The following is a 15,648-nucleotide window of genomic DNA, read 5'->3' on the forward strand; positions in this document are numbered from 1 at the left end:
ACTTTTTAAGAGTTAGTTCCTCTAATGTATACCATGTGATATAATTATATATGTGTGTCTATTTAAATGCAGTTTAATGCAAGTGATAAGACGAAACTTGGTATTCATTTTAATTATGAGATTGTTAGCGATTTGAGAAGAGAATTATCAACAACACAAGTTAGGCTTTTTAGGTCAACTTGTTTTGGGTATTTGTTGGATTTGCCTAGAATAGAAATACAATCATAGTTGATATATTCTTTGTTGACGATGGAGGTTGAAAAAGAAAATGAGGCTGAAATGTAGTTTGTTTTCAATAGAGTTAAGCGACGTTTTGGTTTGTCTGAGTTTACTTGTGTGACTGGATTAAAATGTACTGGTGATATACGGATCCCTACTCGTCCTAAGGGAAAGAAGAACCATTTGATTGAAAAGTACTTTGAGGATTATCCTTCCCTTGCTAAAAAATACCTTTTGGATTGTTTTCTTAATAAAACATTTGAGTATGATGAAGATGTTATGAAGGTGGCAGTGCTCTATGTAATAAACCTCTTTCTCTTATTTATTTATTTATTTATTAAGAACACCAAATTAGTTGATATGAGTTACTTTGACTTGGTTGAGAAAGGTGATTATAACAGTTATCTATGAGGAAGAGATGTATACAAGGCTATCTTGGAATCAATATCTGGAATTTTGGATAAGCGGGCACAATATTATCTAATTTCTGGGTTTCTTCTGGCTATTCAGATATGGTTCTATGAATGTTGTGGATATGTGCATAATAGTGTCGCTATTCGGTGTGAGAATAAATCTCCACGAATTCTTAGATAGAAGGTCACAAGGTAGCTAAAGTTAGAGAAATTACATGAGAAAATGTATGATTTTCCTTCCAACAAGGTAACTTATTTTCTTGTTTTCTCATGTATTTTCAGTTAACAGTGGTATATCATATGATGTACTCATTTATATTTCTGGTATACCAAGTCACTGGTATAACTGTAACTTTTTCTTATATAAAATAGTATACCATCAGTAAATACTTTTTTTTTTACTAACGTATTAGATGTTTGTTTCAGTTAATAGTTGTATATCATATGATATACTCATTTATATTTCTGGTATACCAAGTCACTGGTATAACTGTGACTATTTTTTATGTGAAATAGTATACCATCAGTAAATATTTTTTTTTTTAACTAACTTATTAGATGTTTGTTTATGTAGTTGAATTTAAGGAATATGTCTCTTGACGACTTGAAAAATGACGCGGCAGATAATGTTGATCAGAAATACTCTAGTTTAGATGATGACTTTGTTGATCATCCACTTGAGAGCTCAAAAAGGCAAGCAAACGGCAGGTGAAAAGGCAAGGGAAAACTACAGTTAAGTTGGACAATAAGGTGGGAGATAATGACTTTATCAATCCTCCACCTCAAACATAAAAAATGCAAAGCAAAACTGCAAATGACTTGGAGAAGGAGGTGGTAGAGGGTATTCATGAAAAAAATCATAGTTCAGAAAATGTCTTTGCCGACCCTCCACCTGAAAAAATAAAAAAAAAAATCTCAAGTTAAATATGCCTTGCCTGTAGGTAATGACTGGGATGTTCAGTTTAAGATTTTGGTAGATGGCCAAGAGGAATTGAAAAAAGAAGTATTGTCATTGAAGAAGGAATATAAGGATAAAATAGTAATTTTAAAGAATAATCTTGCCAAAATATTTGTGGACGTGTTCGATGAGATTGATTCAATTAAGAAGAGCAATTCAGAGGTATACTAGTATTCAATATTGTATTATTTTTCTATTTTTGGTAGTTCTGAAGTTAATAAGATTTTTTTTGAAATTTCTGATGCAGCACTAATACAACAAAGATGCCGAAAAAAATGAAGATGGTGATGGTGATACTAACAAGGATGAAGTCGATGAAAAAAAAGAGAAAGAAGGTATATGTCACACCCCAACCTTGGGAAGTGCAACCGGTACACGACGCTCTAAGGCCCGTGCAAACCGACGTTCATACTTAACCTTTTAAGTCATAAAACCTGGGCCAACGAGACATCTAAGCAGCAATACTGGAAATTAAGATGAACACAACTGACAGGGAAAAGAACGTTAATGTTTATACAACTTTACAACTGTTATCAACATGGTCATAACTCATCCTTACACACAACCAGACACTAGTATGCAAGCCTCTAATAGTACCAAGAGAATATACATATACACAACTTGGTCAGGATAGGACCCCCACTATACCCAAAATGATTAGAACACATGCTTCAGTACCTATTGGCTTTTGAACAGCTACTCCGGAGAAATGGAGAGCGATAACCAACAACTGAAACGTGCACCTACTGAGGAGGGGCGTTGCCGGGCCTATTTGTACCTGTGGGCATGAACATAGCACCCAAAAAAAGGGACGCCAGTACGGGAAATATACTAAGTATGCAAGACTAAGGAGATATGTAATCCAAAACATAACATAAGAAACATGATTTCATGATTTCAACTTGGGTACCGAAGACCAGCCACCAGGGCGTAAACTATAGAAACCATCAAACTTTAAGTATGCAAGTTTTACAAAGGTTAAACAACTCATGGAGACTATGCATTGATTATAATATAGTAATACTCATCCACTATTTGGGGCACATTATTCATATCGTACCCAGCCTCGTAGAGGACTCGGTAAAGTTTATTTCTTCCATTACATCGAACCTGGCCTCAGGGGGTCCTGGTTGTACCTGAACTGAAGAGATCTTGGTCGTACCCGACCACAAAAGGACCAGGTGGTGTTTTATAGCATATTATTCCATGCTTGGCCTCATAGAGAGCTCGGTCGTACCTGGCCACACAAAGGATCGGTCGTACCCGGCCACACAATGGCTCGATCGTACCTGGCCACACAAGGGCTCAGTAGTATATCATATTGTGCCTTTTCATACCCAACCGATCAGTGATTGCACAATAGGTGCCATACCCGACCGTCTATAACACTTCTCGGTAAAGTAAAATAGATACATTAATATATAAGTGCAATGTAGAATCAATTTCAAGAGAACATTAAGTTTAGATTCATAATGAATTATACGTTCTGATCTCATAGTACCAACTAGGAACATCTTAGACTTTGAGAGAAATGCTATAGATAATAATGTATAAGAACAGGGATAACGTCATCGAGAGGGACTCAGAACAACCAAATCCTTACAATACACGAATCCTTAGAGGAAGAGAGTGAGAGAGAGAAACTTACACCCGATCATGCCAAGAAAGAAATTTGCCTTACATACCTTGTTGCAGAACTAGCTACGCTTCTTTGATGGTTACTCTGCCTCCAACAAATCTCTAGAATCAATATAAAAAGTGTAATGACCCGGCCGATAGTTTTGAGTATTTTAGCTCCGATCCCCTATTTATTACCTCGTCTATGTCATATCATGATTATGTGAGTTACCGGGGTGTTTGGTTTTGATTTCAAGTGAGTTCCGGAGTGAAATGGGACACATAGTCCATAAGTTGGAGTCCTAAGTTGTTAGAGTTGACCATAGTTTAACTTTTATGAAGACGATTCCGTAATAGAGTTTTAACGGTTCTAATAGCTCCGTATGGTATTTTGGACATAGGAGCGTGTCTGGATGTTGATTTGGAGGTCCGTAGGTCGTTTCGGCAAGAATTGGCGAAAGTTGGAAAGTTAAAGGTTTGGAAGTTTGGAAAGTTTGACCGGGAGTTGACTTTATTGATATCGGGGTCAAAAATTGATTTCGGAAGTTATAATTGGTCCGTCATGTCAATTATGACTTGTATGTGAAATCTGAAGTCATTCGGAGTTGTTTTGGTATGTATCGTCATTAGTTTGGAGTTCGGAAGTTTATAATTTTCTTAGGTTTGAATCGATGCGCGATTTGTAATTCTACTATTGTTTGATGTGATTTTATGCTTCGAGCATGTTCGTATGATATTTTAGGACTTGTTGGTATGCTTGGTTGAGGTACCGAGGGTCTCGGGTGTAATTCGGACCATGTTCGGCGCATTGTGGAACCTTAAGGATTGTTGAAGTTTTGGTTTTGCTAGAGGCCTAGTTTCCTTCTTCGCATTTGCGAGAGAGGTCTCACGTTCACGATGGGTTTCTAGGGAGGCAGGTGAGGTTGTTCTTCGTGTTCGCGAAGGTGGAAACGCATTCGCGAAGGAAGAAGGAGTTGGTCACCGCGTTCGCATAAGAGGAGTTGTGTTCGCGTAGGTTTGGACTCAGTGTGCACATCATGTTCGCGAGGGGTATCTAGAGTTCACAAAGAGGATTTTGGCAGTTGTGTATTTTTGTGCATCGCGAACGCGAGGCACATTCCGTGTTCACGAAGAGTAAATCACTGGGCAATAGATTTAAATTTCAAAATCGAGGGTTCTTATTATATTTCACATTTTGGACCTAGAGAGCTCGGTGTGAGGTGACTTTTCGAGGGATTTTCAAAGAAATCATTGGGGTAAGTGATTCAAACTTGAATTAGTCTATATTTCATGAATCTATTACTATTTTCATCATCTAATTATGGATTTGGGTTGGAAATTTGGGAAGCAATAGTAGAAACTTCCTAGACTAAATTTTTGAGTTTTGAAAGACGATTTGAGGTCGGATTTAAGTAATTCTTGTATGGTTTGACTCGTTATCGAATGGGTATTTGGATTTTATAATTTTTGTCCGGTTTCGATATGCGAGCTCGGGTTGACTTTTTGAGTTGATTTTTTAATTCTTTGAAAATATCGTAATTTTATTGTTCGAATTAGTTTCCTATAGTTTATATTTATAGTAAGAAGTTTTTTTGGCTAGATTCAAGTCGTTCAGAGTTGGATAATCGAGGAAAAGACCTAATAGTGGATTGATTTAGCATGATTTGAGGTAAGTGACTTACTTAACCTTGTGTGAGGGAATTATACCTTAGGATTTGTATTGGTTGTGATAATTGTAATATGTGAAAGCCGTGTACGCAAGGTGACGATTGTGTACATGGGATAAATGTAAAAATTTATCGGGTTTAGCTATATATATTCTTTTAATTCCTTAATTGAGTTATCTTAACATGTTATAATCATTATTTCTAGTCTATTTTCACATGTCTACTTGTCTTATCACTTACTTGCTAAATTGCCCTACATGTTTAGTTGATGTTCTTGTTTCCTTTATTCCGTATTCATTACTTAATTGTTGAACTCTTTACTTGAAGTTGTTAAATAGTGGAATATCTTGTTATTGAAATGGTATTGAGATATAAAGACTGTGATTCACATTGAGGCAAAGTGTTAAGTTATGAAATACCATTCTGTTGAGTTGTTCATTTCGGTTGTTATTGTTAAAACTCTTGTGTACTTTGTGGTTGAGCCATGGGCTCTTTACTGTGAAAATACTGTTATTGTTTGGTTTCTCTAGCAAGTTGTGATATTGGGCACTTGAGATGTGATTTGTGATACGTTGTGATATTGATATATATATGCGGTGGTATAAGGTTTTGGGGTTGAAACGCATGCGGTGAGATAAGGTGTGCTTGATATGTGTGGTTAGTAAGGGAACTACTAGAAGTCGTGCGGTGTGATAAGGTGGGCTAAAATGCGGGATACTATTTTGGGAAAATAATTTTCAAAACTAAATGTAAAGACTCCTCCCGCGGTGATATAAGGAAAGATTGTGATTTATTCTTGTGATTTGAGACTACGATACGGTACCTCGGTAGTGACTCTTGTTGGCATTTCTCCATTTTTGCACTTGTCTTTGGTTGTTGTTTCCTTAGCATATTTTTCATTGTTTTCTCCGTGTTGCACTAATTGCTTTAGTTCCGTGTAGCTAACCTTGATATTCTATTTGTTATATCAATTTCATTACTATTATTATTACACTGCCTTACACTTGTTCAGTTTTTTATTTATTCCAGTAGGGCCTTGACCTAACCTCGTCACTACTCTACCGAGGTTAGGCTTTACACTTACTAGGTTCCGTTGTGGTGTACTCATGCTATGCTTCTGCATATCTTTTTGTGCAGATCCAGGTACGTCCAAGCATCAGTGATTTGAGTCCGTGCATGGAGACTTCAAGGTGTACCTGCCAGCGTCTGCCTCGGTGTCCCCCTCTTCCTAGCTTATTTATTTCCTTATCCTTTATTAGACACCATTGTATAGAGATGATCGATATTACTTCATAAAGATTGTGACTTGTATTTCGCCGGGTTTTGGGCAATTATGTGTATACTGAGTTGTGGAGATTTTCTTTATATTAGTTGTTGGATTTTGAGACTTTAATCGTTATTTCAGTTATATTCCGCATGTTGTTAGTCTTACCTAGTCTTAGGAGGTGCAACCGGCACACGACGCTTGAAGTCCAATGCAAACTGACGTTCATACTTAACCATTTAAGTCATAAAACCTGGGACAATGAGGCCTCTAAGTAGAAATATTAGAAATTAAGATGCACACAACTGACTGGGAAAGGAACGTTAATATTCATACAACTTTAAAACTATTATCAACATGGTCATAACTCACCTTTACTCACAACCAAACACTAGTCTACAAGCCTCTAAGAGTACCAAGATAATATACATATACACAACTTGGTTGGGACAAGGACCTACCGTACCCAAAATGATTAGAACACATGCTTCAGTACCTACCGACTTTTGAATAGCTACTCCGGAGAAGTGGAGAGCGATAACCAACAGCTAAAACATACACCTACTGGGAAGGGGCGTCACCGGGTCTATCTGTACCTGTGGGCATGAACATAACACCCAAAAGAAAGGGGCGTTAGTATGGGAAATGTACTGAGTATGCTCCAAGGAGATATGTAATCCAAAACATAATATAAGAAATAAGATTTCATGATTTCAACCTGATTACCGAAGACCAGCCACCAGTGGGCGTAAACTGTAGAAACCATCAAACTTTAAGTATGCAAGTTTTACAAAGGTTAAACCATTCATTGAGTCTATGCATTGATTATAAAATAGTAATACTCAGCCACTCTTTGGGGTACATTATTCATATCGTACCCGGCCTCGTAGAGGACTCGATAATGTTTATTGCTTCCATTACATCGTACCCCGTCTTAGGGGGTCTCGGTTGTACCCAACCTCAAGAGATCTTGATCGTAGCCGATCACATAAGATCTTTGTAGTGTTTCATAGCACATTATTCCATATCCACCCTCATAGAGAGCTCGATTTTACTCAGCCACATAAGGGCTCGATCGTACCCATCTACATAAGGGCTCGGTCGTACCCGGCCACACAAGGGCTCGATAGTATAAAACATTGTGTCTCTTCATATCCAACTGATATGTGGTTGCACAATAGGTTCCGTACCTGACTGTCTATAACGCGGTTGGTAAAGTAAAATGGATACATATACATATTAGTGCAATGCACAATTAATTTCAAGAGAACATTAAGTTTAGACTCAGAATGAATTATACGTTCCGATCTTTGAGTACCAACTAGGAAAAGTTTAGACTTTGAGAGAAATGTTATCGACAATAATGTATAAGAACAGGGACAATGTCATCGAGAGGGATGCAAAACAACCAAATCCTTATAATACAAGAATCCTTTAGAGGAAGAGAGTGAGAGAGAGAAACTTACACCCAATCATACCAAGAAAGAAGGTTGCCTTACATACCTTGTTTCAAAACTAGCTATGCTTCTATGATGGCTACTCTGCGTCCAACAAATCTCTAGAATCAATACAACAAGATAATAAAGGTTATAGTGTGTCACGATCCTAATTTCTCTCTCGTGAATCATGATGGTACCTAGTCTCTACGATTAGGTAATCCTAACAATAACAACAACTGAACATATATAAATTAACAAATTACTGAAAGCAATTGAATAATAGATAAAAATCCTCCGAAAATAGTATCTCACAATACATGCCCCAAAATCTGGTGGAACTGAGTCATAAGCTCTACAGATTATAACTAGAGTACTACTATATCAATGTCCGAATGAAAATGCAACAGGAAGTAAAATAGGGAAGGTGACTTCGAGGCCTGCGGACGTGAGGCAGGTATACCTTGAAGTCTCCCAAGAAGCAGCTACAACAATCCTCTAACGACCGGCACGAGTATACGTACCTGGATCTGCACAAAACGATATGTAGAAGCGTAGTATGAGTACACCACAACAGTACCCAGTAAGTAGTGAGACTAACCTCAGTAGAGTAGTGACGAGGCCAGGTCAAGACACCTACTAGGACATAAAATAGACAATATGAAATTGCAATACAGATATGTAATGGAAAGTCAAGAAACAACTAACATGGAAAGATAATTACAAAAACTAGTACTGAAACCCGACAATAGATATAACATAAAAGAAGCAACCAAAGTGCCGCAATGATCGTGTACGGACAACAACCGCTAGAACAAATAAGGAATGACACAACAAGATATAGTTTTCCACTAAAAACACCTTGCAATATTAAATGAATAGCAAAAATCACAACGAGGTACCACCTCGTGTATAATGAAATCAAAACCGAGGTACCGCCTTGTATAATCAAGAATCACAATCGAGGTACCGCATCGTATTCACTTTTCTCAATTTCAATCACAATCTTTTCTTATACCACCGCGTGAGCCTTACATTTGAAAATAGGTTTTGAAAATAATTTTTTCGAAATAGCTACATGTACTTTAGCCCACATTATGACGCCGTGTGGCTTCACGTAGTTCTCCTACAAGCAACACGCATATAAATCCCACTTTATACCGCCACATGCACATCAACCCAAGTCTTATACCGGTGCATGCGCGTCAATATCATATCATGATAACAATTCGCACCACAAGTTCCCATATAACACAACTTGCCAATAACAACAATATCAATATTTTCACAATAATAGCCCATGGATCCAACACAATGTATATGAGAATATCAACCACTACAATGGATGAAAAATGCTCAATAAGATAGATGTTTCAACAATAACCAACATCGCCTCAACGTACTAACGACTTCCACAACTTCAATACCAAATAACTCAACAATGAGAGAAATAATGTATAAGCACAATATTAGATAAGACTAACTTCACAGTAAAAGAGATAATATTCAACAATGAGTCTCAAATAATGGAAATCAACAAGTAAAGGGATAACATGAACAATTACTTCAACAACGATAATTAATAGTGAAGAGATAGCATGTAACACTAAAGGAGACAACATGTTCAACTAAAGCATGAGAGTAATTTAGCAAGTAGGATGTAGAACAAATACTAAACAACTCAACTAAGGCATTTAAGGGTAGTCTAACACAATTAAGGATAATTTTACTATGAAAATTTAGAACATAATATGGCATTTCAATTAAAGCATAGAATTAGTCTAAGTAGCCTAGACCGGTCAATTACTATGTACAATCCGTGTACCCACTTGTCACCCTGCATACACTGATTTCACTTTGCATAATTAAACCAACAATACCAATCCTAAGGGGTATTTCCCCCACACGAAGTTAGGCAAGACACTTACCTCAATTGGGCCAATTCAATACTCGAAAATAGCTTTTCCCTTACAATCCGCCTCCACACGGCTCAAATCTAACCAAAATCGACTCAATAACATCAAACAATACTAGGGAATTCAATTGCAATAAATAAAGTTAAGATCTTTACACTTTTTCAAAAAGTCATCAAAAGTCAACTTGGGGCCCGCCCGGTCAAAATCAGGGTCCAATGGTAGATTCCGTCTACCCATGACCCCACGAGTTCATATATGTGATTAGTTTTAAAATCCAAGTCCAAATCGACTCTCAAAACTCAATTTCTTATTTTTCAAAAACTTGACTAAGTTTCACAAATTTCAACTTTGATTCACATGATTTTGATGTTAAAAACTAAGATATGTTGATGGAATATGAATAGATACAGATTAGAATCACTTACCCAAGGTTTGTAGGTGAAACTCGCCTCTCCATATCGCCTCCTACCGAGTCTAGGATTCAAAAATGAGAGAATAACTTCAAAAATCTCGTCTCTCAACCCTTTAACTAGTTTCAGATGTCGCATTTGCGAACCCTCGCAATTGCGAACCCTCGTAATTGCAAACCCTAACAGACTTAGCTTGCATCGCAATTCGATACAGTCTTTGAAATTGCGAACTGGTAAAGATCGCAAATGCGAACAAATTGTTCGCAATTGCGAACATGATCAAATCATGCTGGCTTAGAAAATACGAAGATGGGGTCGGATTTGTGTTCACTCCTCCCCTGGGATCCTCGCAATTGCGAACCTGGTGTTCGCATTTGCGACACCAAACACTAGAATTTCCTATTTTTCAATCCAAACTACTCCGGAACGTATCTGAAACTCATTCGAGCCCTCGGGGCTCCAAACTAAACATACAAACAAGCCTACAAACATCATACGAACTCGCTCGCCCGATCAAAACACAATAATAACATCTAAAACTACGAATTGAACTCAAAAATGTATGAAATTCAAATAAATTTTCAAGAACTTCTAAAATTATAACTAAGCATCCAAATCCTATCAAATCAACTCCAAACGACATTAAATTTTGCAGACAAGTTCTAAATTCCATAACGGACTTATTTCAAGTCCCAAAATCAAATTCCGAGCTCGATAACTAAAAGTCAACCTACAGTCAAACTTTTCAACTTAAAATTGTCAAATTTCGGCAAATAAACACAAATCAACCCACAGACTTCCAAAATCAATTTCGGGCATACGCTCAAGTCTGAAATCATAATATGAAGCTGTCGAAGTCAAAAAAACACAGTTTCAGGGTTATTTTCATAAAAGTCAAAGTTTGATCAATATTTTTAAATTTAAACTTCTAAGTCAAGAATCAAGAGTCCAAATCAATCCGAAAGCTTCCCAGAACAAGACTAATCAACCCCACAAGTTATAAAGGCATAAACACACAAGTGTGAAGCAATAAAAGTGGTAACGGGATGCAATTACACGAAACGACTGGTCGGTCATTACATAGTGACGATTCCAAGCTCCTTCATGCACGATCCTACTAGATTCACTTTCGACTGCCTTAGACTGTTTGGGAAATTCTAAAGGGGGTTTGAGAGCATTTTTGGTTGAACCAGTGTTGGTGATATTTTCTAGAATGAGTGAGAAAGAGCTACACTGCCTATATATATCACACCAAAACTTAGGAAATTCTGTTGTTGCTACATGCAAAATGGGTCGCCCTGCCCTGGTGGAAGCACTCAGTGAAATAGCTGGCGTTCGCTTAAAGAAACATATAGCCACCTTCTGTTTGATAACGTGCTGCCATCAGGTTAGTTGTTCTTAAAACTCATAAATCTTCCAACTTCGTATGTGGGGTATAACTGTATACTAGTATACCGTTGTATTATATGTTGGCCTATTTTTGTGGTTTCAACATATTGATTATTTCATTTAGATGCGATTTTTTACCTGTTCTATAATAAGAATTTTAAAAATGCTTCAGTTTTTGGCTTTGGAGAGGATGCCCATGATATCAATAAAAATGATGGCAATAATATTGAAGATGTGAATTTAGAAGGGATCAAGAAAGGGACTTCTGGTATTTAACTGTATAGTGTATATATATATATTTTATGTTTATCTTTCTGGCATCTTGATTTATTTTATGTAGCACTTGGGTTAGTTGATGTTGGAGTTGGTAAAACGACTTTAGGAAATGTGGATGATGATAAGTGGTTTGAAATGTGTTATTCAGAGGCTCATAAATTAATAAGTGAGCTTGGTAAACAAACAACAACTGAAGATCTTTCATTTTGTCAGATGCCTAAATAGTCAGGTGATAAAGATGTCCAACTGTTGAGATTCTAAACAATTAACAACAAAAGTATTTTCTGATTACGAGGTTGAGATGAACGACTCTCAAATTGAGTCTCAGATTCATAAACTAACTTCTGAGATTTCGAACCAATCCATAAGTGTAGGTCCTGTAATGTGTTCTATGCCAAATTACTCTGCACGTGAAGGTGCTGCAATGTTTTCTTTGCCGATTCAGTCAACATGTGAAGAGGCTGAAGCTTATGTGATTTCAGATGGCTCAAGTCAAGAAGATGCAACAAGAATAAGAGAACCTGTTGTACCTCGTGCTGTTGTGAAAGGGGATCACACTTTTAAAACCTCAATTACAGAAGAAGTTCCTCTATTATTTAGTCATGATTTTTCTCAGTTTGTTGAAAGAAAGTTAATTGTAACTCGCAGGTAATGTTGCAATTTTACTTATAGTTGATTGTATTTTTTTATGATAGTTTCGACCAATTTATACATAGCTCAGAGGACGTAGCTTTTTGAACTACACTATGCTGGTATATGTATTACTTCGATGGTATGTCAACATACATTATTTTTATTTTGTTTAGTTGACATGTGTGTGCATGTATTGGAGTAATGGCTTTTTCTTTTACAACATATTAATGTGATATTCTACTACCTCCGGAAGAAAGCTAAATATGGAAATATGATGATGACAATGACTGAAATTATTTTCAGTTGTATCATTCAAGAGTTATTCTCTAAATCAACTTCAAGGAGCACAAATGTAAGAAGCAAGATGTTCGACTTGACAAAGAAATTAAAAGAGTATATAATTGGGTATTACATTTTTTGTAACACCCCATGGATCGATGTTGATTATGTGCTTATGCCAATTAATGTAAAAACTGCATGGCATTGGGTATTGGGCCTCCTGTCTTTCCATGATGGGTGCATTTACGTATACGACTCTATGAGATCTGCAAGTCATGTTACAATTGTTCTTGAAGCGTTGCAGTCATTTGCTATCTTAATACCATTATTGCTGGCCGCTACTTCATTTTATGAACAAAGATATGACATTGCAAGGAATCACTCTTATTATTTGGGGAAAGAGAATCTAGCTGATCAATTTCCTATTTTACCAGTAAATGAATTGTCTGAATAGAAAAAAGTGTATGTGGTTATGTTGTTTTATATAATCTTCTTTAGTTTTTGCTATTTTATTTATTTTTTATTTTGTTTTAGTATGTAGTGATTGCGGTGTATATGTTTGTGCATTTACAGATTATATCGTTGAAGGTGAGAAGATTCCTGCAGACAATGCATCTTTGATTGTGAATGTTTTTGAACCAGATTTGGAACATTATTATACCATTATGAGAAGAAGAAGCATGTGAAAATCTGGTTAGTGAAGATAATGCCACTGTAAGATTGGACAAACCTTGTGTTTCAAAAAGGCGCAACACGAGGAGAAAGAAGTAGTTTTTTAGGTTGTAGGTGTCAGTGATGGTGTTGATTAATTAGTACTCTCATACTTTGAAAAAGTAGTATTATACTTGTGAGCATTGCAGAATTACTGATGCACTTTAGGAAATTTCTAATTTTGTGCTTCTGAGTATGGTATATGCAAACATCTTCTAAACTTCTTTTTAGCAACTTAAATTTAGTCTTTTGTGAGCATTTGATTTGATGATAGTAAACTCGAGTTTTCCGAAGAAGATAGAGCACTTGGTCTCCTTTCGGAGTTCGGTGGCCGAAACTTGGATTGATTATTTACTGTGCAAGAAGTCCGATAGAGGTCTTTGCATGGATTGCAAGGTCATCCCAATTGAGAACCTCTCGACCCTTCATAGGCTCTTGGTCATGGGCCTTGAGATCGCGAAAAAGAGGGCGATGTATAGCCAACATAGGATAAAGTAGGGAGCCTTGATGGAAGCTAAAGTGCAGGAGTTGGGGGTCAAGCCGGTGACTATGGGGGGTTGGAGGAGTAGTGGTGACGCAAGCGTTATGTGGACCACGACTGCGCAGTGCATTAGGGAATCCACAAGAGAGGTATTTGGGGTCTCAAAGGGTTACTCTGGTGGTCACATAGGAGACTAGTGGTGGAATGGAGAGGTGCAAGGAAAAGTAGAAACCAAGAAAGCAGCGTATCTGAAGCTAGTGGAAAGTATAGACGAGGAGGAGAAGAGGGCGAATATGGAGCATTATAAGTTGGCTAAGAAAGAGGCAAAGCTAGAAGTTACGACGGCCAAGAATGCAACTTTTAGTCGTTTATATGAGGAACTCGAAGGCCGAGGTTGGGATAAGAGGTTGTTTAGGTTAGCCAAGGCGCGAGAAAGGAAGGCGTGTGACTAGGACCAAGTGAAGTGCTTCAAGGAAGAAGAAGGTAGAGTTTTGTTGGATGAGGGGCCTATCCGTCGAAGATGGCAGACCTACTTCCATAGTCTCTTGAACGAGGAGGGGGACATGAGCATTGTACTGGGTGATTTGGAACTCTCCCGAAGTCATTATAACTTTGGGTATTGTAGGCGGATTAGAGTTGATAAAATTGAGAGGGCTATGCATAAGATGAGTAGGGGCAAAGCGACTGGGCCGGATGAAATCTCGGTGGAGTTTTGGAAGAGTGCGGGCAGGGCAGGCTTGGAGTGGCTCACTAGGTTATTTAATATCATTTTTAGAATGAAGAAGATGCCCGGAGAGTGGAGGTGGAGCACTATGGTTCCTGTATACAAGAACAAGGGTGGTATCCAAAATTACAATAACTATCGGGGTATCAAGCTGCTTAGCCATACTATGAAAGTCTGGAAAGAGTGGTAGAGCTAAGGGTGAGTAGGAGTGTGTCTATTTCAGAGAACCAGTTCGGGTTTATGCCGGGGTGTTCAACTATAGAAGTCATCCACCTTGTTAGGATATTGATGGAGTAGTATAGGGAGAGAAAGAAGGACTTGCGTATGGTGTTCATCGACTTAGAGAAGATGTATGATAAAGTTCTGAGGGAGGTTTTGTGGAGATGTTTGGAGGCTAGAAGTGTACCGGTTGCCTACGTTAGGTTGATTAAGGACATGTATGATGGATTAAAGACCCGAGTGAGGATAGTGGATGGGGACTCAGACCATTTTCCGATTATGATGGGGTTGCATCAGGGGTCAGCACTCAGCCTTTATTTTTTGCTCTGGTGATGGACATACTGACGTGCCACATCCAAAGGGAGGTTTAGCGGTACATGTTATTTGCATATGATATTGTATTGATTGACGAGATGCGAGACGGTGTGAACGCGCAATTAGAGGTATGGAGGCAAACCCTGGAATCTAAAAGTTTCAAGTTGAGCAGGACCAAAACAGAATACTTAGAGTGTAAGTTTAGTGGCGAGACTCAAGGAGGGGAAGGAGAGGTGAGGCTGGACTCGCAGGTCATCCCTAGGAGAGGGAGTTTTAAATAGAGACTCGCTTTCGGTATTTTGTGTGACAAGAAAGTGCCCCCGAAACTTAAGGGTAAGTTCTACAGAGTGGTGGTCAGACCAACGATGTTGTATAGGGCTGAGTGTTGGCCAGTCAAGATCGCTCATGTCCAGAAGATAAATTTTGCAGAGATGAGGATATTGAGATGGATATGCGGGTACACCAGGTTAGATATGATCAGAAATGAGGTTATTCGCGACAAGGTGGGTGTGGACCCTATTGAGGACAAGATAGGGGAAGCGCGGCTTAGGTGGTTTGGTCATGTGCAGAGGAGGAGTACAGACGCCCCAGTGAGGAGGTGTGAGAGGTTGACATTGGAGGGCCTACAGAGAGGTAGAGGTAGGCCAAAGAAGAGGTGGGGAGAGGTGATTAGGCAAGGCATGGCTCAGCTTCAGCTGACCGAGGACATGACCCTTGATAG

The sequence above is a fragment of the Nicotiana tabacum genome, chromosome 19 (genome assembly GCF_000715075.1).
Source record: "Nicotiana tabacum cultivar K326 chromosome 19, ASM71507v2, whole genome shotgun sequence".
Lineage (NCBI taxonomy): Eukaryota > Viridiplantae > Streptophyta > Magnoliopsida > Solanales > Solanaceae > Nicotiana > Nicotiana tabacum.